Genomic DNA, 25,940 nt, shown 5'->3' on the forward strand with positions numbered 1-25,940 from the left:
GTTCGGTCGCGGGCGGCATGTTGGGTGGGCTCCAGCGAGGGGATCTCTCCATGGACCGGTCAGCTGGTGGCGCGGGGCGGCCAGGAGGGGGCGGAGGCGGGACTCCGCTTTGCCCCGACAGCGGATCAGGCACGGGGACCGAGGCCAGGGAATCTGGGACCTCGCTTTCCAGCGACAGGCGGTCCGTGGAGCCATCCCAATCCACATGTGCGCTGGGATTGGCCACTTCTGGCGCAGCCGCAGCATGGGTAAGGTCATCCATGCAGCGCGATGGGGGCGGCCTGGCTGGTGCTGCGGTGTCGGGGCGCGCAGCCAATGAGCCAGAGCCAGCAGGCGTCATGATGCGCGTGTCGGGGCACGCGGGAGGGGGGGCACTCGGGGGGGAAGTCGTACGGGGCGCAGTTCCGGCAGTACTGGACCCTCCTATCGCCTTCCGCCCCGCTTTCCCCTTTTGAAAAAGCGACGAGGTTGGCTTTGCCCGTTGGCAGAGGGCCAGGGGTCCATAGTACGGCTCCCAGAGCGCCTCGATGGCGGGGGATGGGGGCGCGCCAGCCAGTGGAGTCCATGGCCATGCCATCGGCACGACCGTCGTGGTTGCCCGAGGTCCGTCGTCGCTTGCGGCCGCGGTGGCGACCGCGGCTCGCATCATGCCCGCGACCAGCATCCCCATCGTGCTCACCAGGTGCATCGTCGCTCGGGCCGCGGTCGTGGCGGGCAGGGGTAGACGAGGGTGCAGATGGTGGGCGGGCCGTGGTCGCGGGCGGGGACAGACTCCATGATCTCGAGGATGGCCGCCCGGTGGATGGAAGCCGGGTCGCGGGTGCGCACCGTCAACCGGAAGGTGGCGAGGTCGGCGCGGGAGCGCGTACTCGGGTGGAGCCGCTCAATTCAGCAGCTACAGCCGAGGAGGTGTTACGCCGTGGACAGGTGGCAAGCCTGCGCAGGGATGCCACGGAGCTCCAGCTGGACGCTGAGGTCAAGGGAGTCGACGACAGCATGTGCGAGCTTGTTCCAAGGGCGGATCGACAGGGTGAAGCCGGGCCCGTTGATGAAGTGGTCGCCGGCGAGGCGGTTCATGAGCTCGCGGGTGGAGAGGATGACGAGGAAATCCCCGGGGTGGTGCGCGTGAATGGTGAAGTCGCGGGGCTGGAGGCGGAGGGAGGAGTACAGAACCTCCTCGACATCACCAGGGGCGACCACCGGCCCGACACCGGTGATGGAAACGACCATCCCACGACGCAGAACCACCTCAGCCTCCTCCATCTCCACAGAACGCGACAGGATGACGCGTACTCGGTCGACAGGTGAGGCGGTGGGCGCGGACGGGGTCGGCAAGTCACGGCGCGGCGCCTCCGGCGCCGGCACGGAGGGCAGTCATGACAGCGAGGGCAGCACGCAGAACACCCTTGTGGTACTTCTTGCAGTCGCGCGAGCCATGGCCGGGGTAGAGGCAGCGACGGCAGCGGATGTCGTTGGTGCAGTCGCGCACGGGGTGACCCGGGTCGAGGCAGCGAAAGCAGAGGCCGGCAGACGCCTCCGAGGACGGGCTGTGGCGGCCCTGCAGCTGGGTGCTCGGGGCGCGTCGGGAGGGCGCGGCCGGTCCGCGCGTCGCCGGCACCGTGGCCGCAGTAGGGGGCGGGCACGGCGGGATCCGGGCCATGTCACTGTAGGACCTCGTCGAGGATTCGCCGTCGGAGTCCATCCAACGTTGCGGGCTAGAGCCGAGATCGAGGTCGCCGGAGCTGCCGCTCAGGGGCGCCATGGCAGGGGAGGGGAGGCGAGGAGGGAGGGCTGCCTGAGTGCTCGCCGGCGGCGGGGTTGGTGGGAGGTGTTGCGCTAGGCTAGGGGGAGCACGGGAGCGGATCAGAGCGGAGCCATCCTCGGTTTCTTCATGCAACCGAATGTTTGTAACTTTGACTTGTTCTCCCCATCTATATTATAAAGTTGTACAACCGAATGTCTGTAACTTCAGTCAGAGCGAGATTATCTATTGAGGAACTGGTGTTGTACAACTTTATATTATCATCTGCTCATGTTTATATAGTATCAAGTGGAGTCCACGAGCATCTTAAAGAAGCTTGGTCTGACCGTGGGCATTTTTGTGGATCACCGCCGCAAGAACATGTCACTGGAGGTATGCAGTCTAATGTCCAGAGGCTCAAGATACAAGACCAAGCTTGTTATCTTCCCAAGCTGTGCTTGCATGGTCAAGGTATGGTGCATGTTTCTTTTCTCTGTCTATTTTATATGTTTGTATGTTTACATCCCGCTCTGACTGCTCTCTTGTTCCAAGGCATTCTACTCCAGATGAGTTTGCAACGGCCATCACTCGTAGGGGCCCAGAAGCACTTGGTCGAAGTTGTGAAGGATATAGTTAAGGTTTAGGCATACAAGGTATACAACAAGCTCCGTGTTTAGAGGATGAACCGGCACCAGGGGAGCTAGAATGAAGAAGGCTACCTGTGTGGAGAAAGAGGAGAAATGATGGGATGTTTATGGCCGTTAATGGATGTTGTTATCTTAGTTTCTGAAAGTTTGTTTTGGCCTGCTCGGACACCTTGTTTGATATCTGAATAGCCCTTTTCGCTCACTGTTCAAATCAGCCCTTCATTTATTTGCAAATGACCAGACAATGTAGTTCAAATAATTAAGTTGTTATCCCAGGAATATTTTGCAAAATGATGTTTAGCCTTAAAAAATGTCTTATATTTTGAGGCTGGGGTAGTGTCATCTCACATAATCTTCATTCATTGTATAGATTACATTTTCATTTTATTTTAGAAAGGAGGGCTTGGCAGGTAAGCTGCCTTGCCATGAGGTCACGGGTTCAAGTCCTGGAAACAGCCTCTTGCAGAAATGTAGGGAAAGGCTGCGTACAATAGACCCAAAGTGGTCGGACCCTTCCCCAGACCCTGCGCAAGCGGGAGCTACATGCACTGGGGCTGCCCCCCCCCCCCCCCCCCCCCCCCTTTTTATGTTTTAGAAAAGTACAGGTCGAGTGTTAGTCCAGACGTGCGTTGCACGTGCAAGCTTACTAGTGGCAACAAAGAAATCACACTTAGTGCACAATTCAGATACAATTCTCAGCAAATATATACCAATGGAACGATCAAACTGACAACAAAAACTGAAACAAGATCAAAAATTAATTACCATCTGAGGATTGAGGGCGTGAATATGTGATATTTGCATGGCACCCATATAGCCTAAATGACGGCTCTGTTGCATCAATTGATTTCTTAGAAGATCCCTGCAGATCAAGCATAAGCATGTCCACCAGAATTTGAACCAGCAACTTTCTGCTTTCCAGGTGATCACAAAGGTTCAAGAGAAGCCTCTCCAGCTGGCCCTTGTAAATAGGCTGTATATAATAGAGGCAAAAATTATTATTACTATGCATGCTTTCGACACCACCAGAAACAGTAGAACCACCAGACGAAGAAAGGGAATTACCTGAATAATTCGAAGTAATTGAATAAGAGCATTGAGAGCATCCTTGTCAACAAGAGGAGTCCCTACAGTTTCAATTAGCTTGCTGGCCATTTGACGGGAGGAATCACCAGTGTTTCTATCAAGGCCTGAACCAGTGATATCAGCACGACGAGAGGACTCTCCTCTCCGGTTCTTGGAGTTCCACTATGATATCGATGAGCAAATCTCTCCCGCAACATGTTGGCTTCAGCAACTAGTGCAGGTGTCAATGTAGCTAGTAGGGTATCGGGAGACGTCAAAAGCACCTGGAATCAACAACGAAGACCTCTAATTCAATTCATAGCAAATCAAATAATTGTAACTGAAGATAGAATCATAGAACAAATTATGTCAGAAATTACTTCAAAATGAGACAGATCAAGAACATGATTATACCTCCCTCCCGTATTTCTAAAGGGAAGGTTGCAAATTGATAAATCGTCCATTTCAACTGGTTGCCCTTCAAACTCTTGAGACTGTTGTTGCAACTGTTGGGAAGTCTGAGTCACTTGATTTTGACGCGAAGAAAGAACTTCAGCCCGTAAATCCTCTGGAAGAGCCTCCAAAAATGTAGGATCAATTGAGTCGGTGCCAGTAGCCCTTATAGGCTCCTGATTCCCCTCACTGGCATTCTGATCAGATTCCTGGATTGTGTTTTGGGGGATCTCCCTAACACTCTCCAATGATATGTCCCTGCTACTGGTACTGCTTTTCCAGAAGCCCTCCATGATCGAGTAGCTGCTTGTACATCACCCAAAGGTGCCCTGTCTGAAGCCCCATGTCGGTCACCATCATCATGCTTCTTTCAATTTCCACATATAAACTTTTGAGGCTTTCCCCTAGTAGCACCACTACCACTGCTTGCTTGACTTACTGCTTCCACATCACAGACAGCAGCGGCACTACATTCATATTGCATATCTGCGACATGATCACTTGCATTGGATGCATCTCTTTGAAGTTCATCACCATGAGGAGGTGCAGGACCAGCACTTGCAAGAGCCATCCACCTCAGACCTTACTGCAGGAATATCATCATTTTCATTGTTTTCATTTTGTTCTGCTAGTCCTTCCCTTGCATCAGTTTCATGTCTGGTCCGTGCAAATTACTGGGAGGATCGTTTACTTGAGCACCAACAGCAAGCGTGCTCTGCTCATCAGGATGTTCAGTCATAGGCCTTTTCAACTGAGAGAGCAGAAGTTATTCAATGCCTTCAGGTACTGCAGGGGCGGCAGATCCAATGCGTCGGGGGCCATCATCCAGCCACACATTAAATCGGTGTCCATTCCATCCACTTCGCAAGCCTCTGAATATAGCGTCCAAATGGGAGGAACTATTTTCATGAGTCCGATCAGAGAAAGCCATCTCAACTAAATTTTCTGAAAAGAGACAATAATTTGGATAAGCTATGCATGATGTACCACAGGCTGGACACACTATCTCAGTAACAGTTTAAAAAGGTTAACTGCTTAGGCAACCGTTTGGATGCAAAGTATTTTAGAAGTTCTTCAAAAGAAAATGATTTCTCAAAAAAATGCAGTTTAAAAATCATTTGATGTGTTTGGCTTCAGGAAATACTATAGCTTTGTAAACCGTGGTATTGCTGACACCGTAGTTTTTTTCGAGTATTAAAAAATCCACTCTCGACTTTTTTTAAAACCGAGAAAGCAATGCTACATCTTCCCGTCTGGCTCATTCTGCAGAACTGGAGCAAAATGATGCTGAAGCCGTACAGGATAAGTTTATCATACCAAAATTATCATGGAACATGCCAACAGGATAACGGATATACAAATAGGAGCAAGCAACAGACCAAATGAGCTAGTTAAAGCCTATAAGTATTCACGTAATTAGGTGAGCAGATAAACTTCGGTGCTTTACATGTGCAATCTTGGTTAACTTTCTCAATCTCAAATAATAATATGTGAAATAGTGCTGGTGCCAAACGCCTAGTAGTAGCTTTACAAATACTGCAAGAAACTGCGCTATCTGTATCCTGTGGTATTTTGCAACTAGGGCTGTGGTTTTAGAAATACCCTGCATCCAAACAGAGCCTAAAATGTGTAAATAATAACAAATTTACGAGGATACCTGGTTGCCTCTGTTGTGTAAGTAACATCGAAGGTTCCTCCAAGAGTGGATGGTCAAGTACACCTTGGTCGCTTGCTCTCCCAAGAAGAGTGTATATAGATGTAATACGGCCTTGCCGCTTGTGCCAAAAATGTCCAGTGGCATTACACAGTAGTGTATCCCCAGAAACATTGTTGCTCCCCCCAAAAACCTCAACATGGTCAAACACATTAATTCCATTGATCCCCTCCTATAAGAGGAGGATTACTCCCTCCTCATCCTCGTAGTCATCATCATCTTCTTCTAGCAGATCTTCATCAATCTCACGGTCATCCTGATCCATGTCAGCATGAGATATCTGATGGACATCATCTTCCTCCACGTTGTTATTTTCCTCATCATCATCATCTTCATCAACCTCCTCAACCATCATCTGCTTGCATATCTTGATCACTGTCATGTTCATCTTCAGCCATATCATCCTCTCTATTGCGTGGAATATCAAACCGAATATTCATTGTGGACTTATTTCCAGTTCTGTCTTCAGCAGTCTCATGCATACAATCATCTTCACCATCATGGGAAAAACCTCCATCTATATCACGGTCATCGCCTCTGCCACTGAATCTGAACTTTTTGAAGTTGAAAGTTTCCCTATGATCAGTTACCATTGCAGTTGGTTGAGAAGTTGTGTCAAGAACCTGGAATCTATCTGATGATGAATCTACATTGTTTTGCTCCAAAAACCCTTTAGCATTAAAATCTGCTAAATGAACGTGCTCCTTAGTAACCACTTCAAGAGCCTTGATAATACCAGTTACAATCTTTGCTGAATCAGGACGATCCAAATCAAGAACTTGAAGGGTTTTCGTAGACACTGGACAAGGCCAACCTCAACAAATGTAACTACAGATTCTGCTGAAAGTGAGGAGCCCGTTGGCGAGCAGGCTGACAGAATATCATTGAGCAAATCAACATAAACATTCATCCTCAACATTGGAGGTTTGCAACCAGTAGAATTGTCTGTGAACTCAACAAATATACTGCAGATTTCAGAACAGATCCTTTTCGCCTTCTGGGGAACGAATAGATGAAGCCACTAAAAATTGATTACCCCTTGTTGCTAATTTGTACCTCCAATCAACATCAGGCTTTCTTTCTTTCTTTTGTTTTGTAGCATGTGGAAGGAAATGCTGTAATATATGATTAAATATTTGGCCACTGCTAAAACTGTAAGTGGTCCAGGTAGGACCCTGCGTGCTGCTCAACTCAGCATTGTGGCAAAGAACAACTTGAACGGATGTAGCATACGTTAGTAGTATCTGTGAGCAGCTTTAGGACAAATGCGTTTTTAGCCAGAGATTCAGTAGCATCATGGATGGCTTGCTTGGACTCTTCATGTGTGACAGCAACAGCCTTCCCTTTACCTTTTGATGAACTAGAGTCAATATCCATGTCCATGGATGACGAACCATCAGATTGGTCCTCAGCTCTTGGTGGTGGGACAAGACATTACTATACTAGATCTAATAGATGCTCAATAACAGTGACAAAGGTTTGTGGTGGCTTGCGATGAGATTTCATACTCCTTCCGCTCAAATCAGATTGTTTCCCTTTGGCACTTACAGGAGATGCCATAATCATGTCCCCTACTGTCATCTTTGTGGCAATACCTGATGATTTATCCTTATCAACCAACTTATCCTTCTCTTTTTCGTTGCTCTTTTCCTTCTCACGGTCCTTCAATAGAACAACATACAGTCTATCTCCAACCATCTCAATCTGGCACACAGCTTGGGCAGCTTTCATAAATATCACTGGGTCCCTGTATCAACAAACGCCAAATTTTGAACAAAATTACGTGGTGTAACCCTAGGATTTGCATGCCGATTAGCAGCCATGACAAGACTATAATTTCATAGCTTGCTGAAGGGTATGGGAATATACTCCAAATATGACAGATGATTGTAGAAACCACACTGTTGAATCCAGAAAACAAGCTACTTGTCAGCAAACTTAGCAACGCATGTAGGCCACCAGACTCAAGAAAACTGATAGCAGCCACATGGACTTTCGTCAGTGTAGCACACAACTGAAGAATAGCATCCATCGTACCAGAAGGCAACTGCTTCTGAATGCATTTACAGCAGATCCTCAGAAGTTGCTCCTGGTCCTCCAGGTCCAATAACCCCTACACTTGAGGAAGATTCTGAATCCTTCTTCTTGCTGTCATCAATCACAACAGATGTTTGTGTAGGTGAATTATCCTTTTTGAGAACATCAAGCTCAGTAACATCTGGCAACTTGGGTTCCAACTGGAGCATTCTGTCAAGAAAAAAGGAAACAGTAAGTAACCCAATTGGGAACCTTGGTTGTTTGACCCTTGGTTCAAACTCCCAGCTGCACAGCAGACTCAAAACAACCTTGACAAGACCAGCCTTTGAGGCAATTTCACGAGCAGTGGTATCTCCATGGAGTATCAAAGCAAGAACATGGAAAAAGGCAGATAATGCAGTGTTCTTTAAAGGATCAGATGCCACAAGACATTTCTTCAGATGATCAATCAAATATGTAAGCACCTTCACACGGTTTTGGCCGTCATTCTGTGAGCTGATAGTCACAAGCATATCCCGGACAGGAAAAGCTAATGTTTCCTTTGTCTGTAGCAGCCTAAGACATGAAGATAATACGTCATCCATGGGAGGGAGCTGAACATTTACTTCTTCGAGCTCAAGATCCATTAGTTTTGTCATCTTCCTCTTGAACTGGTGTATCAGAATTCCCTAGAGACATAGCAAGAGCTCGAGCAAGTTCATCATCCTCTGGTGGTTCCTCCGGGTGTGAGAACAACCAATCAGTCACGATCTCAACGCTACTTGTTCCAACCTGTCTTAATGCTTCTTCAGCTCTAGCACGAGAAAAGCCATCTCTATAATCAGGGAAATTGCATTCTCGTCAGGGGGTGGACCAGCCAAATGAGCAGCAATGTTGCTAACAGTGTTTTCCACTTCTATCCCAGAGTAAACATGCCTCATGATGGATGTGACTGAACTGATTAACTCAAGATTGCATTCTGGAAACTGTGGATGGGGCCAGATGGGAAGAACCTTCAAGACTTTATACCGAAGCAACTTCATGAATCTCTCTGTGTCTTGTGGAAACCTGACAGTTCCACTAAAAATAGGCTGCTCAAGTAGTTGTCTTGTCGATGAAGAGAGAATGAATGATGACGTTCCAAGATGGTCCATGGCTGCACCATAGCTGGAAAGGGGGCCATAAATCCATGAACAATTGGTATCCTTCTCTTCCTTCCCAGTTTTACTATCAGTCTCCATAGGTGAAGAGGGTGTCCTGTTCATTGCGAAAAGCAACTCACTGGTAGCTTCAAATGTGGTTAAGATAGACTGAATGACACCACGGCAACAAAAAGAATTCACCATGATTCGATTACATCATTCTGGTCTGTTCAACAATATCCTATTAATAAACTCAACAACCATTCCAAGGTATCAGCACTTTGTAGCAACAGTAATCTCCCTCTCTGGACTGATTGTTATGACCCTTCAAATTGAGGAGCTCCAACACGATACAAGCAATATTGTTAGCAACAGACGCAACAGATGGAGATAGATTTATAGGACTGTTCTCACGGCGAGATGTAAGCAGCATTGATTTCCCAAGCTCCATAAACAGATGGTTAATTTGGTAAGAAAGTGACCTCATCATGTCACAGCAGGACGAATGCTCAGATCTTTTCTTGTCCTCTTCTGACTTCACATTGGATGTTGACAAGGTCAGACGCCTGAGACCATGTTCCACCCAGAGCCCCATCGCCTTAGAAGAGGATCAAGATATTGCCAAAAGGAGGTGTATATGTTATCATCAGTGTCGCCCACAGCAGCATCAACTTGCTGAGACTCATTTGCTTAAGGAGAACTAGCTTCAGGCTCTATTTTCTTGTCATCAAAACGTGAAATTTGCCAAAGCACTTCCCAGTGAACTCTTCCAATATCTTCCAGGACATCCGTGCTGACATCTCCAAATTCTGAGAGTAGAGCGTTCATCCAGCGGTTGTCTTTCGATGCCGCAAGGAAGAGCAGAAATTCAACAATAAAAAGTGATGGAATGGCACCTTTTTCCAACTTAGTCACTTCACATGACCTAAAAACTGTATCAAGTTCCTGTAGGGCATTCTTCAAGTGCCCCTTTAAAGAGGAGCAAAATGCACACGCAACTGGAGTAGAATGCTGTTGAGTAAAGCCCTTGAATACCATAGTGCTGTGCAAAGCAATAGGCAGCCCACCAGAAGATTGGGTGATGGTAGGTCGCAGCAAGTGTCAACAGTCTGTAGACCTCCCTTTTCTACAAACAGCCTGCAAGTTTCTAAATTTTCCATTGTCATGTGCACCAATACCATAACATGGAAAATGCTCAAATGATAAAACTGCTCATCGTTAGTTCCATCTGTGCCAGAATCCATTGCACTTACTAAATCACGCCCTTCAACATCTGTTTCCATATCTGTTTTTTCTTCACCGCTGGCTGCTTCAGTGATTTTATCGCCATGACGTGAAGAAAGTTTGTTGATTATTCCAATGATGATCTCAACACCAGTACTTCTAAGGACTGCACATGACGAAGAAACTCTTCCACTGCATTGGCTAAAAGAACACCTTCATTCATTGGTATCAGATATCTCCTACTAGTGAACGTCTCTACAAGAAAACGCAGCGCTGAAGTTTCCCTGGCAGACTCAAGTCCTTGGTTGTCACGGAAGATTGCGCCCAGGCCATGGGTACACATATAAGAGCTTGCAGTCACTCATGACAGGAAAGCAGGAAGACCAAGTTCCTTCAAAGCAAGAAAGCATGTAGGATCCTTATGTATTATCTCACTCATAACAGTAACTGAAGATGGGTATGTATCGCCACCAAACTTTCCAACATTCTGGAATATAAGGGAAAGTGACATGGGCAAAGAGTTATCATTGGAACTTTGAGCAGAACCTAATGCCTTTGAGCAAAGCCATAATCAGTCGCTTCTGTGAGTAGAGATGGTCATTTTCTGATTTCAGTGATCAGTAGCAACCACTGAAGTAATGCCAGCAACACCAATACCAATATAACACGCTGCACCTCCACATGTAACCTCTGAGACAAAAGTTCTACACCACCCAAATCTTTAAACAGGCAAGGGCTGCTGTAGTGCTGTACTCCATCAGCTTCTGAAGGGTCTTTACTGCCAAACAGACAGATGCATGTGGGAAGGATCCTTATCTTGCAGGAGAGGCAGGAGAGGTGGAACCATCCCTGAACCCCTAACGGTGGTCCCAGAACTCGAGGATCATCAGAATCACCTTTTGCACAGAGCTCTTTCTGTCCAGTTCAATCTCTCGCTCACCCTAAAGCCCTGTTAAGATACTGAGGTTCTAAAGACAACTTGTACAAATCTGATATGAATCCTGGATACAAATCCTTAATGACGTTGGCTGCGGGCACTCGATTTACAGTAGCATTTTTAAACTTTGCATCATTTTCATTGAAATGAGCAACGGTCTTTCTCGCAAACCATAGAAAGTCATGCCCTGGATATGCTGTACTGCGTTTACTCATATTTTCTAAAGGAGTTTTCCCTTGCAAACGCAGCCGCCAATCACCACCATCATATTTCTGGACATTAAGTTTTTCTTCCAATTCTTTATGCTGTGCGGGAGTCAATGTTTCACGAAAACAATCAAGAATGAGGCGACCATTACTATCGCCATCTTGCAAGACCGGGTGTCCCATCAAATTCTCAAGCCTACACACAGAAACAATCCAGGTTGCATTCAATAATTAATATGAAGAAAGTTAAACTTTACTATCAGATAACTAAAAAACATACGTGTATTCGTTGCTTTCTAGCATTAACAGAAAAGCTTCAAAGTCTTTATCCTCCAACCAAGTTTGATGCATGTTCTTCCTCAATAATGAAGAGAAACTTGTGCGCCATTTGGCCTTGCTTGATTGTTCACTTTGGACTGGAAGCAAGATGACCTTGACTTCCATCGTGTTATCCCTTTTGCTTTTAACACAGACAATTGGACTAATATCTTCTAATCTGTTTATATCCTGATGCTCTATCGCAGCCAACAGATTCCTAAATACAAAATTACAAAAAGTAGTTACAGCTTGAGTATGATAAATATGGGTAAGCAACCAGAAAATGAATTTTGAACAGGTCTATTATTTATATTACCTTATCATGATTCTGATCTCATATGGAAGGTTAGACGAACCACCTTTATATCTCTTCAACCAGTCAGAAAGAGATTCATCAAAGTAAGGGTAGCAAACAATCATACGACTGAATCTTGAACAGTATGTTACAAAAATAGGTGTTATGACACCTCGAGGGCTGCCATGTTTTATCAGGTCGATAGATTTTTTGTAGACCTCCACTTTCTTTGCATCATCATTGAATTCCTCCCCTAGAATGAAAAATTTCACACTTTGTGATTTCGTACCACTTCGTCCTTTCACATTCATACAGCCAAATAGATCCATTTATCCATGGACCTATCTTCTCTGGTTTCAGAGTACCCTTAGTCCACAGCTCCAGAATATATCTGAAAACATTTGCTTCATCGATTCCTTCAATAGATATACTTGCGGAAGGTCTCTGTAATAAATGTAGTTGAAAAGAAGGTAAAAAGAAAAAGTCAGACGAGTTTATGAATAAATAGAAGTAATTATCTTGGGTAACTTGAAGATCTTGTCATCAAAATAAATAGCAGGTGTGTATAACTTACGGAATCACGCTCTGAAATGAACATGTCTACACAAATTTCCTCCCAGACCTACATCAAAATAACCTTTAAAGTAATTAGAAAAAGAAAAAATGCTAAAAAATAGAAAAAGAAAAGTGAACTAATAGGACTGCTAATCTTGTTACACAAAGTATTTACCAACTTACTTTTTTGGTGGAAAAAATTCTGAGAAAAACTTAACAATTTGAGATAATAGTTAACCCTTACTAAATTTCAGTTAACAAAAACAATCCAGCTTGCATTCAATAATTAATATGAAGAAGCAATCAGTTGAACTTCTGAATAAAAAAATCATTAATATTGAGGCATGATGACTAACTATAGACTAAATAAAGTAAATATGTGGCAGAAGCACAAGGCAAAATCTCTACTACCTAAAAGAAACGTAACGTTCCCTCTCCCGTCTTACGTCCCCCGCACTTCGTCCATCCCTTTCGTGCAACCCTCGCACCCCTCCACCGATTTTCTTTCATTCCTCCACCGGTTTTCTCCCTGTTGGTTGTCTACTTACCGGTTTATCCTCATCTGACCTGACAAACCCACTCTAGCTTTGGTAACAGAAAATTCATATATGGTAACCAATCTCTTATTTGGTAATACAAACGTAATCAATTCATGTATGGTAATAAATATGTTCTTTGGTAACGCAATAATCTCAATGACGGTGATCAATCTCCCCACGCACGTCCCTCCCCACCTCGGGTTTCCCTCTTTCCTTTTCTTCTTCTCTCTTCTATATCCCCAAACGTAGCCTTAACCTCAGGGACGCTCAGAACGTACATGGCGGAATGTCCACGGGAACCTCGCCCCCAACCCATCAGCCACGATCTCTTCATCTTGTCCACTACGCTCCGTGATCTCAGCCTCAACGTCATCCACCCGTCGCCCTGTCCGATCTTCCAGGGTGGTATTTGTAGTACAGAAAGGCCGTGGTGTTTGTAGTACAGGAAGGGTGTGGTGTTGTACAGGAAGGCACATCACCATGGTAGATCGCCAGCAGTGGGCCCGCCGACGCGCTGGGCAGGTTGAGCCGGGTGATGTCGCTCCGACGACTAGACCAGGCTCCAAGTTACTTGCCCAACTTCCCCACCACTGCACTATTAGGCATGTCATACCAGGCAGGGTCTGCATGATCTTGTTCTGTCCGGGTGTAGTTTTACCAATCTTGAAAAATCTTTGATCCTTTTATGCCAAGGGTACGTCCATATTCTGGAGATGTGCATGACTAACGGATATAGTGCTTCCCTGATGGTTATCCCTTAAAAATAGGCTGAGTATTATTTTTGCCGTGATGTACCAACTAATTTCTTTTTTGTTACAAGCTTCTGCTATATTGCTACAACGTGTGAGAGTAATGGCAAATACTACACTGATGGTGATCCCATTAGGTTGCGTTGTCAATTAAATATTTTTGGCCATGATGTATCAACCATTTTTTTGTTAATCTACATGTTTGCTAAGAGTGAAAACATAAAACACAGCCGTTCAATAGACTGTCCTTGCAATCCATACAAATCATCTAGGTAGGCCATAGGCACGACATGATTTCTTGTTTGCCATATTATGTTTACTTTGGTAGTATAAGCAAATAAATGCTTATCAAATAAAAAATTACACAGTCATATCATTTTTAGCCATGATGTATCAACTAATTTTTTGTTAACCTACATGGCTAAGAGTGAAAACATAAAATCTTGTTTTTTCAATTATATATCAATAATAAATGATACTCCCTCCGTCTCAAAATAAGTGTCTCAACTTTGTACTAGCTCAAGACACTTATTTTGAGACGGAGGGAGTATATAATAATGGACTAATGAACTAGAATATTTTATGTCCCCGGTGCAACGCACGGGCAATTACCTAGTAAAATAGAAAACCTGACAAAAATAACAAGAACAACAAAGCTTATTGTTCCAAGCAAGTTGGGGCACAATACTAGAAATCCTTGATCGCAAAAGGCGAAACAAAAACCTAAAAAAGCTTATTGCAATATACTTTACAACAAGTTGCAATTGCAAACCTAAAAAAAACTTTCATAAAATGTGAGTGGCCTGAACCAAAGACCGTAAAACAATTTCTAATATGCTCAAAATTTCCTAAATTACAACTGGGCACATGTAGTATTTACTGTTTTTTTTCTGGGTAATTTTGGAAAATATTAAATTTCAACATAATTTGATTTTTTTTAGCAAAATAGTGAATATCTCTCAGTCAAATACCACTTTTGATAAGAGGTTCGTGAAGCTATACTAGTCTTGCACCAAGGATTGCTTCCATTACTAAATGTGTAAGTTCACAATCCATATCAATAAAATTATTGGAACTTGAGGTATGATGTAGCACTAGATATCAACACCGTGGGGCCATTCTGGATAATGAGTTTCGCACAGCGGTTTCGAAGACTGAAGCTCTTTGCTCGATGTACTACCTTGTGGGCGGTGTGTGTGCGTGGCTCCTGCCGTGGGCGTCAGCCAGTGGCAGAGCAAGGATTTGGGAACTGTCAGCGTCCCTGACATAGCGACCTCACAAGACAACGAGTCGCCCAGCCCTCCAACTCATCGGCCCGTGCGACTCCGGAAGCCCAACAACAAACTGGCCGGCCCAGAGTGGGTGAAGTAAGAGCAACTCTAGCAGATCCGCTATATCCGCCCGGCCCGCAAAATAAATATGGGACGGGGCGAAAAATCATCCCGACCAGATCCCGTATATCAGCCCGACCCATAAAAAAATATGCGGCGCCCTCCATATTTCGGCCCGCAGCTGCCAAATCTGCGGTTTCCCCCTCCTCCTTTGCGGTTCCCTCTATCCCTCCCGCGACTTGGCGAGAGGGAAATTTCCGCTCGCGCTTGTCGTTCCACTGTAGTCCCCCAGCCTCAAATCTCCGGCGATTTTTGCTCCGTCTGGCTACCCCGCACCTTGGAGAGCTTCGGTCGTCCTCGCCCGCGTCTTCTTCACCAAGATTGGAGCTCGGGGGTGCCCATTTCTTGCCGCGGGCAAGCAGCAGCCGCCGTCGTCGTGGATCTTGCCGGTAGCTTCGTGGGGCGCCTCGTTGCAGGCAGATCCGGCAGCTCCAGGCACGATTGAGCAGCCGCCATAGCCGCGGGCGGGGGCGGCGGCTACGGAGCACGATTCGGCCCGTGGTGCAGAAGAAGGGGGCTATGGCGGCTGCTGCTTTGCTTTTGGCCGGCTGTGGGGAAGGGGGCTCCAGCGGCTGCGGCTTTGCTACCGCTGGATTTGATTCTGGTCAAAGGTAAGATTAGAGCTTTTCTACCAATTTTCAATTCGGCCGACAGGCGATTTTTGATGAAGTCACGAATTATTTTCGTAGATGGATGATTGGAGTTCGCCCTCGTAGTCGGAGTCAGATGATTCCTACATAGAGAGGAGATGCCTTTTGACGATGATGCCGAGCACCTTCTCTTGTTACATCTCGCCGACAAATTTGGAGCCCGCAAGAAGAGGCGCTGACAAATTCTGCAACAAAGTGGCCACCAATATCTTACATGAGCAAGGCCCTTTGTCCCAAGTTCCTAGGCTTGTCCACCTATGAGAAAGAGTACTCGCTTGTCATTATCGCCGTGGACCAGTGGCGCCCTTACCTGCAACACAGCGAGTTTTGTCTTCCAAACAGATCAATGGAGTTTGGTGCACTTGGAGGAACAAAGACTCACCACACCGTGGCAACAGAAGGCGTTCACCAAATTATTGGGGCTGTGGTACACAATTTGTTACAAGAAAGACTCGAAAAATGGCACGGCTGACGCCCTCTCGTGTGCCACACATTCAGAACAGATTGCGGCTATCTCGCTGTGCAAACCTGCCTGGCTTGAGGACATTGTCTCAAGCTATAATGTCAATCCACATGAGCAGTGCCTGCTGGAACAACTGGCCATAAAACCTGACAGTAAGGGGTGGCTCACTCTCGAGAAAGGCATTCGTCGCTTTCGAGGCTGCATCTGGTTGGGTGGTTCCACAGTGTTGAGTATCATGATTATTTAGGTAGTATAGGATAGCGTAGGATTTGTTCTACCTTGCCTTGCACTCCAAGAAGGTCGTGTACTCACTATATGTCAGCCTAACTGATCCAAACCCTAGCCACCGCCCACTACTTCCACCCCACGCGCCGCCCCCGGGGCAGTCGGCCTCCATGATCGCCGCCGGGGGCCGCGCTGCCCAAACCTAGGGTTCGTCCGCTGGTCGTGTTCACCAACTGCCCTAGAGTCTTTTTCCCAATCTCTTGATCTGGGTTTTTCTCTCCCTCGCCGGTCACTTTGATCGGCATTTACTATTTGGTTTTTCGATCTAAGATTGGTTTGTGTCGCCCGCCACCGCCGTCGACCCCCGCGCCTCTACTCCGACATTGATGTCGACTACACCAGCCCCCTTGTCATAAATCGCGCGGCAAGGCTGGACACGCCGCCCAAGGGACGCCTTCGTGCGTCGCTGCCGGCTTCTCGTCCGCGCGGTCTCCATTGTCGGTCTGTCTTTCATCGTCATCGCCCGGGCATCACCGACAACGCCGCCATCGACTCCGATCTACGCATCGTCCCTGCCATGGCACGTACAGCGCCGACGTCGGTCTGATCGACCGATCACGCATGTCTTCACCAAGCACGTACCCGAGCACGCGCCTACCGCCGATCAAGCCACAGGTTGCCGCCGCGTCGTCCCTTCGAACCGCTACGTCGCCGCCTGCACAGACCCACCGCTGTGACACGCGGTCCACGCCGCCACTTCGAGATCCTCTCGACGGCAATCCCCGTAGCCGCCTTTGCCTCGCCCCTTCAGGCTGTCGCACCGCGGCATGCGGTCCACGCCGTCGCCATCGGCCAATGGTTCTGCTCGCGGCTACCCCGACCAGCGAGCCGCCACTACACCACCCCTTCGGGCTGTAGCGCCGCGACACGTGGTCTCCGCTGTCACCTGAGGCCATCCCCGTGGCTGCACCGACCCGCGCACCGCCATTGCACCACCCCTTCGGGCCGTAGCACCGCGGCACGCGGACCCCGCCGCCGCCCCGAAGTCTTCCAACCGTCTCCCCAACCCGCACGTTGCTGTTGTGTCGCCCCTTCGGGTCGTAGCGCCGCGGCGCGTGGTCACTCCGTCGTCCCCGCGTGTCGTCTTCCACGTGGTATGCACCGTGCCGCCTTCCTTGGCGCGGGAACGCCACTGTCCGCGCCGGTCTTCATCACGCTGCCGGGTTCCTCTTCGCCTACTTCGAGCATCGCCGTCACCTTCGCCGCTCTTCTTCGGCGCCGCTGCCGCTCGCTCTCCCGAGTGGCGTCGCCCGTCCACCCCCTTCATCTTCGTCCAGCACTAGCTTATCATCAGTGCCGCCGTCATCTTCCCCGACCACTTCGTCTACTCCGATCACCATTGGCAACATCAGTCCCACACCGATTGGCGCTGCAACTATCGTTGAGTCCTCCTCTACTGGCCCCTCCGACTCTCGACATGGCATACAGCTCATGCAGGTCGCCATCTACGCATGCCCGATGCTGGCAACATCGATGCGTGCCTTCGTCCACGACATGTCCCCAGGCCTGGCAAGCCTGGTGCAGCACTTCGTCAACTTCGTCTTCATCCGTCTACACATGCCCGGAGCTGGCAACACCGACGCATGCCTTCGTCTACGACATGTCCCCGGGTTTGGCAAACCCGGCGCGATGCTTCGTCAACACCGTCTTCTTCCCGGCGCACCACTCTTCGACACCACTGCGCTCATGACTAACTCGGCACCTCCTTGCGCCCGCGGCTCCACGGCGACTTCCTCGACACCGGCCACCCCGAGTCGACACCGACCACAGCGTTCTTCGCAGGGCTACCTCGACCACGACTACACCACCCTACGCTCTCGGCTACCTCGAGAATGGCACAAAGGGCTACCGCCTTTCTTGAGCAACCTCGTCGGTTTCCACTCCAGCCACGACTTCCACGATGCATCGACCGTTACGACTGTGGGGATGTGACCATCGGCTTACCTTTGGATTCTTCTCTAGTCTCATCACCTACATCGCTACCGTTGTGACTGTAGGGGAAGTTGAGTATCATGATTATTTAGGTAGTATAGGATAGCGTAGGATTTGTTCTACCTTGCCTTGTACTTCAAGAGGGTCATGTACTCACTATATATACGCCTACGAGGCTCAAGCAATAAACATCAATTTCGCCAATCACTCTATATCCCTTCTAACACACAGCACCTCAGCAACAAATTATCTCTGGATTTCATGATAGCCCGATGGGGCCACTCTGGATTTCCAGTGACCTGCCGGCGCGTGCGACAATTCTTTGCCTAGCCCAAGATGAAAATTCACATATTGCAATATGTCAAGTGCTATCAACTGTGTCAACAAGCTAAACCGAAGCGAGTTGCCTATCCCGGCCTACAGGAACCACTGCCTGTTCCTCGCCAATCGTGGGAGCTGATCAGCAAGGATTTTATTGATGGGCCACCCACACTCAGGCAAAGCCAATTGCATCCTTGTCCTTGTTGATAAGCTGACAAAAATTGCCCACTTCTTGCCCTTGGCGCATCCATACACAGCAGCCAAGGTTACACTCCTCTACATGATACAAATCTACAAACTCCATGGGTTTCCCGGGGCTATTTTGTCAGATCGAGACCCGGTGTTCAGTAGCCACTTTTGGCAGGAGCTCTTCAAATACGCCGGCACTGAGCTATGGATGAGCACTGCAAACCACCCCTAGACGGATGGCCAGTCGAAACGGGTAAACCAATGCCTGGAAACCTTCATCAGATGCTTCACACAAGCACGCTCACACGTCCATGGAGCTACTGGATCCCTTTGGCGCAGTTCTGGTACAACTCTGCACCACACTCTGCCATCGGCATGTCCCCCTTCCGCGCCATGTACGGGCACGAGCCTTGCCAATGGGGCTTCACAGCTACCAATGCTTGCTTTGTTCCTGCTCTTCAGTCATGGCTGGATGAGCGCGCCGTGGTGCAAGATCTGCTGCAATAACACCTTCATCGAGCGTGACAAGTCATGAAACAACAAGCAGATAAGAAGCGCTCCTTCCATACTTTCAATGTCGGCGACCAGGTCATCCTCAAGCTACAGCCGTATGTCCAGACATCCATGGCAAGGCACGCTTGCCACAAGCTCGCGTTCCGTTTCTTCGGACCCTGCCACATCGTCGAGCAAATTAACGACGTGGCCTTCAAACCCAACTACCTGAAGGCTCGTCAGTTCATCTCGTTTTTCACCTCTCCCAGCTCCGTCGCGCCCTTCTGCCTGGTATGGAAGTTTCTGATGATCTGCCAATTCACTCTGACATACCATCAGTGCCTGCGAGCATCCTGCATAGCCGTTGGTGCAAGCGGCATGGTACCATGGTGGAGTAGGTCGCGCTGGTCCAATCCAGCTGCTCCCCACGACTCCTGGGAAGACAAGCTCCAGCTCCAAGCCCGGTTCCTAGGTGCTGAGGCTTCGTCGCAAAGGAAGGGGATGTCAGCGTCCCTGACATAGCGACCCCATGCGACAGAGTCGCCCAGCCCTCCTCCAACTCGTCGGCCCGTGCGACTCTGGAGAGGCACTGGGCTGACTGTGGGCTTCTTTTTCTCCCCCACCGGCCCACCCCAACAAACTATGCTACAGGCCAGCCCAAAATCGCGGCCCACCCCGTCCACCTTGCAGCTCCTCCCCGTCGGCTGCTGCTTCCGAATCCCAACCCTAGGGCTGCCACCCCGCCGGCTAGCACAATGTCTCCGCCTCGCCGCCTCGCCGGACGCCAGCTGCCGCCGCGCGTCCGCTCCTCGTTGCTATGGTTCGAGGCTCGTCGGCTGCTCGCTGATGAGCCATGCCTATACTCAATTTTGAGTTTGCTAACACATGCAGTTTGATAGTTGTAATGCAACGGGTCGCGAACTAATTGTCACTTTTCAAAGTACGAAAGGGGAAGGGGGTAGGATCTCGCCTTCCGTATCGCAGCCCCGTCGGAATCCATAGCACGCCACCCGCCGGCCTATGCCCGTCGGCGGAGCGTTCGCGGAGCGGTTCCTAGTCCTGCTTAGCGGAGCGTGGAGCGCTCGCGGCGCTCCTCGTCGGAGCGTGCGGGCGTAGGCGGAGCGTCGTCTATTTGGGCAAAGTCTCACGCATAAGATTGATCTGATCGCGACTTGGCGGCCGCGGGCCTATATATAGCCGGATTAGAGGAGAAGACGGCCAAAAAAAACCTTTCCTTAATTAATCATTTGCCATAACTAATGGTCAAAAAAAAACATTTGCCATTACTTTGCTAAAACTTTGATGATTTGCCCTTTCGACCCGATTTGAGATTAGACTACAAATTGGATGATCAAATGCCTTTCAGCCGGCATAAATGACCACCCAGCGAATGCTAATATGAGAAAAGACCGCACCTCAATGTTATTGTCAAATCTACCATGGCGGCAAGTTCAACAGCCGACATGCGGCACCTGCCGCCACAGACTGAGGCGACAGCTCAGGGGTAACAACCTTCTCCGGTTGAGTGGCGACACGACAACACATGTTGCCATAGGGAGTGGCAGTAGCCTCTGTTGTTGTTGCGCGCGACAAGACGGCATCAGCAGCTGCCGGTTGTTGGTGTTTTGGATTTTGTGCCGACAGCCCGCCCTTGCCTCTCGCTTAGCCCCCTCCCCCCCCCCCCCAATGACAAAAGGTACAATGATGGCATATGAATACAGATGCCGACAAAAAGTAGTTGAGGCATCTATATTTATTTTTTTCTCCCCAATGCAAGCTACCACTAGTGAGGCTCATTAAAAAATAGAAAAAGAAAGACTCTGGTACACATGCATCTCTACCTCCCCGTGTCAGGATTGGGTAATTTGCGCGCCTGCGGCCTTCCTTGGATGTGGTAGCCATTTCTCAGGCTCCCTCTCCGGAATCGAACCCTAATTCTCCGTCACCCGTCACCATCATGGTAGGCCCCTATCCTACCATCGAAAGTTGATAGGGCGGAAATTTGAATGTTGCGTCGCCGGCACGAAGGCCGTGTGATCCGTCGAGTTATCCTACTTTTCATTCCAACCTTTTCAGCTTTTGATACCGGACCACACTTGGACTCGTTGGTTTCTATAGCCGTTTTGTGAGAGATTTCAGCACCATTGCTGCAACTCTCAGCGAGCTTACAAAGAAAGATATGCCTTTTGTTTTGGGTACCACACAGGAAGAGGCCTTCACAGTATTGACAGATAAGTCAACGCATGCTCCTTTACTCCAACTTCCTGATTTTGCTAATACTTTTGAGCTTGAATGTGATGCTAGTGGAATTGGATTAGGAGGTGTGTTCTTATAAGATGGTAAACATGTTTCATACTTTTCTGAAAAATTGAGTGGGCATAATCTGAATTATTCTACTTGTGATAAGGAATTATATGCTCTTGTTCGGACTTTGGAAACATGGCAACATTATTTATGGCCCAAATAATTTGTTTTACATTCTGATCATGAATCTTTGAAACATATTAAAAGTCAAGCAAAATTGAACCGTAGACATGCTAAGTGGGTTGAATTCATTGAAACTTTTTGTTAAGTCAGTAATCACGCAGTATAAAGAGAGACTAGAACCTACCGGGGAGCCCTCGGTAGAGCAAGAAGGGTAAAGAAAATGTTATTGCTAATGCATTTTCGCGTCATTATACTATGCTTTCACAACTTGACTTTAAAATATTTGGTTTCTAGACCACCAAAGATCAATATTTGTATGATGTTGAATATAAATATGTGATGCAGAATTGTAAAGAATGAAGAGCATGGAACAAGTTCGTCATTAATGATGGATTTTTGTTCCATGCTAACAAGCTATACGTTCCAGCTAGCTTTGTTTGTCTTTTGTTGTTATAGGAGGCGCATGGAGCGGGATTAATGGGACACTTTGGCATGAAGAATATGGAGGACATACTTGCTACACATTACTTTTGGTCAAAGATGAGATGAGATATTGAGTGTTTTATTGATCAATGCACTACATGTCAAAAAGCTAAGTCACCGTTCAATCCTCGTGGTTTAATATGCCTTTGCATGTACCTAGTGTTCCATGGGAGGACATATATATAGAGTTTGTTTTGGGTTTACCCCGAACAAAGAAGGGGAGGGATATCATATTTGTTGTCATGGATAGATTTTCAAAAACGGCACACTTTATACCATGTCATAAAAATGATGCTATTGCTAATGTTGTTGATTTGTTCTTTCGTGAAATTATTCCCTTGCATGGTGTGCCAAATACAATTGTTTCAGATCGTGATACTAAGTTTAGCCACTTCTGGAGATGTTTATGGGTTAAGTTGGGGACTAAACTGCTTTTTAGTACAACATGTCACCCCCAAACTGATGGACAAACTAAAGTAGTCGATATAACATTCTCTTGTATGCTTAGGGTTGTTTTGAAGAATAACCTAAAAATGTGGGAAGAATGTTTGCCTCATATTGAATTTGCTTATAATTGTTCTCTGCATTCTACTACTAAGATGTGCCCTTCTGAAATTGTGTATGGTTTCTACCCGTTCACCTATTGATTTGTTGCCTCTTCCATCTTCAGAGAGGGTTAATTTTGATGTTAAACACATGCTGGATTGATCTTAAAAATTCATGAGTTAACTAAGGAAAACATTGAGCGCATGAATGCTAAATACAAACTTGATGGCGATAAGGGTAGACGACATATTGTTTTAAAACCAGGAGATCTTGTTTGGTTACATTTGCGCAAAGAAAGGTTTCCTAATTTGCGCAAATCTAAGCTAATGCCACGTGCTAATGTTCTGTTTAAGGTTTTAAAGAAAATAAATGATAATGCATATAAACTTGAGCTCCCTGCAAATTTTGGGGTTAGTCCCACTTTTTAACATTGCAGATTTGAAGCCTTATGTGGGTGAGGGATGTGAGCTTCCATCGAGGATCGCTTCAATTTAAGAAGGGGAGGATGATGAGGGGGTGACTACTAGAGTTACACCCACAACCCCTGGTGCTACACATACCGGACCAATTACTAGAGCTCGCGCACACCAATTAAATTACCAGGTACTTTCGTTTCTTGGTAACGATTCTAATGTTCATGAGAATATGATGCTGCCTAAAGTGGATACATTTGTTTTGCTTACAAATGAAGGCCCCAACATGGACAAGAACGATGCACATTGGAGCATGATCAAGCATGAAGAGGATGGCGCACACAAGGGGAGCAAGAACAGAGTTTCTGGTGGAATTTTCAGCACTTTGGAGGCACCATGATGACATATAGGGACATGGAGGAAATATACAAGATGGGCTTTCATAAATTCCAGCCATATAATAATATAGGTGCTGCGCCACCTTTTTTGGGTCAGGCCCATGTATTTTCAAAATACACTTAGTAGGTTGTTTTCAAAGTCTATATTGATAGGGAAACCGACTTTAAGACAAAATTTAGTCCCACCTTTCCATGGGTGGAAGAGATTCCCCTCTGTCTCCCTATAAATACAGCTCTTACGGCATTGTTTTAGACTTGGGTTTCGTTTACATTAAAGTTCACCATAGCTGCAACTCGTGTCCTTCGTTTGTGTTCAACGACCAGACCAAGATGCCATAGAACCCACTTTAATCAATAAAGATTTCCTCATATATTTGCAATATCTAGATTGCAGTCTCAGTCTCTAGCTTCTTCTTCATTTGTGTGCAGGAAATAGACCCTTGTGGTTAGTGATACCACTACAAAAAAACACATCCATGACATTTTGGGCCGAATAATTTTTTTTCTATCATGCTTATGACACTTCTATGACGATAATTGTGACAAAACCCGGTATCATCATAGATGTGGTGGGCTCCTACTTCTATGACAAAAAATCATGATAGAAAATGGGCTTTTCATCCTGGGCGGGCTGGAGATGCAGCTGCATGACATTCATTGGGCCGTCCATGACGGAGAAAACCGTGGTAGAAGCGAGGGCGAGGAAAATATCGGGGAGTTCCCGGTTACGATGGGTGGTCGAGGCCGAGCGATGCATGGAGGGATTGCGCGTTTTTCTCGTACACGTATGCGCGTGGGTGCGAGCCGTTGAGCTCTAATTGAACCCGAGTGATGCGTTCGCCTACTGAACCCGGACGATTACACTAGCTACACGTTACTGAACCTGATTGATCGATCGATAACTGGTTGTTAACTGAACCCGATCGAGCGATTCCTTCGCTAGTGCTGCTAACTGAAGCCGATCGAACCTGCTGCCTCTTGATGAACAATGAGCGTTGTTGGGGCTTGGATGAACAGTTCCCGGCGGGGGTTGGATGAATAGGACCCTGTGGTAGTATAGGCCACTACCGCTGGATGAACAGGACTCCGATCGAGCTGGTTGGGGGTGGATGAACAGGGTCCCATGGAGGGCTGCTTGAACAGTAGCCAGTGGAGGGATGGATGAACAGGACCCCGATCGGGCCGGTTGGGGGTGGATGAACAGGATCCCGTGGAGGGCTGGTTGAACAGTAGCCAGTGAAGGGCTGGATGAACAGTAGTCTGTGGAGGGCTGGTTGAATAGTAGCCGGTGGAGGCTGGATGAACAGGAGCCTGTGGATGAATAGTAGCTGGTGGAGGCAGGAGGGAGATGTCGTGGATGAACAGTCGCAGGTGGAGGCTGGAGGAGGTCGACGGTGGATGAACAGTAGCCCGTGGAGGCTGGAGTGAGGCAGTAGAGGGTAGATGAACAGTAGCCCGTGGAGTCCCGTTTTGCGGTACGCCACACCCTTCCCGATGAACAGGACCCTCGTTTCGACCGTAGGAGGTCAAAGAGAAGTTTGTTTCCTCTGTTTTGAGGTACGCCACACCCCTCCCGATCAACAGGACCCTGTTTCGACCGTAGGAGGTCGAAGAGAATTATGTTTCCTCCGCTTTGCGGTATGCCAGACCCCTCCCTATGAACAGGATCCTGTTTTGATTGTAGGCGGTCGAATAGAAGGCCATTTCTTTCATTCTGCGGTACGCCAGGCCTCGTTTCGGCTGTGCCGTCCAAGCTGGTTGGCTCTTGATGAACAGTACGTATACCGTTGCCTCCCGATGAACACGACACAGTTTCTCCGTTCCAGCCCAGCCAGTTGGCTGCCGATGAACATGACGTCATCGCTGCTCTCCGCTGCCTCTCCATGTACACGAGCCCTGGCCGTACGTATGCGCGAGTAGGCGTTTGAGACCCCACCCGTATGTACATACGTGGACATATTTACTTTCTTGCACCCTAGTTGTACGTACGTGTACATGATATAGACGGGACTAGGTGACATGCTACGTTTGCGCCTCTACCACGACACGTACCCTTCCTTACTCGGCCACGGTTCATCGCTACAGCCTGCAGACAGACCGATCGACTAGTATGTACGTACACGTTCACGACCAGGCAGACAACCCTATGTACGGTTCGACCGGGTGGGTCCCAGCTATCAGGGAGGTAAGGAGGCACTTCCTTGCGTGGGAAGATATAGCTAGTTGGTCCCAGCTGTCAGGGGCAGAATCATATTTTTTGCCCGTAATATGGGCGCACTTCCTTGCGTGCGAAGATGTAGCTGGTGGGTCCCAGCAGTCAGGAGGAAATGTTTTTTGTGAAATACGGTG

The 25,940-nt window shown here is 47.8% G+C and overlaps 1 pseudogene; it reads right to left on the reverse strand.

Moving 5' to 3' along the window:
• Positions 1-1,336: 1,336 nt before the first annotated feature.
• LOC123191686 (E3 ubiquitin-protein ligase UPL2-like) lies at positions 1,337-10,879 on the reverse strand (annotated as a pseudogene).
• Between the last annotated feature and the right edge of the window lie 15,061 nt (positions 10,880-25,940).

Source organism: Triticum aestivum, chromosome 2A (genome assembly GCF_018294505.1).
Source record: "Triticum aestivum cultivar Chinese Spring chromosome 2A, IWGSC CS RefSeq v2.1, whole genome shotgun sequence".
Classification (NCBI taxonomy): Eukaryota; Viridiplantae; Streptophyta; class Magnoliopsida; order Poales; family Poaceae; genus Triticum; species Triticum aestivum.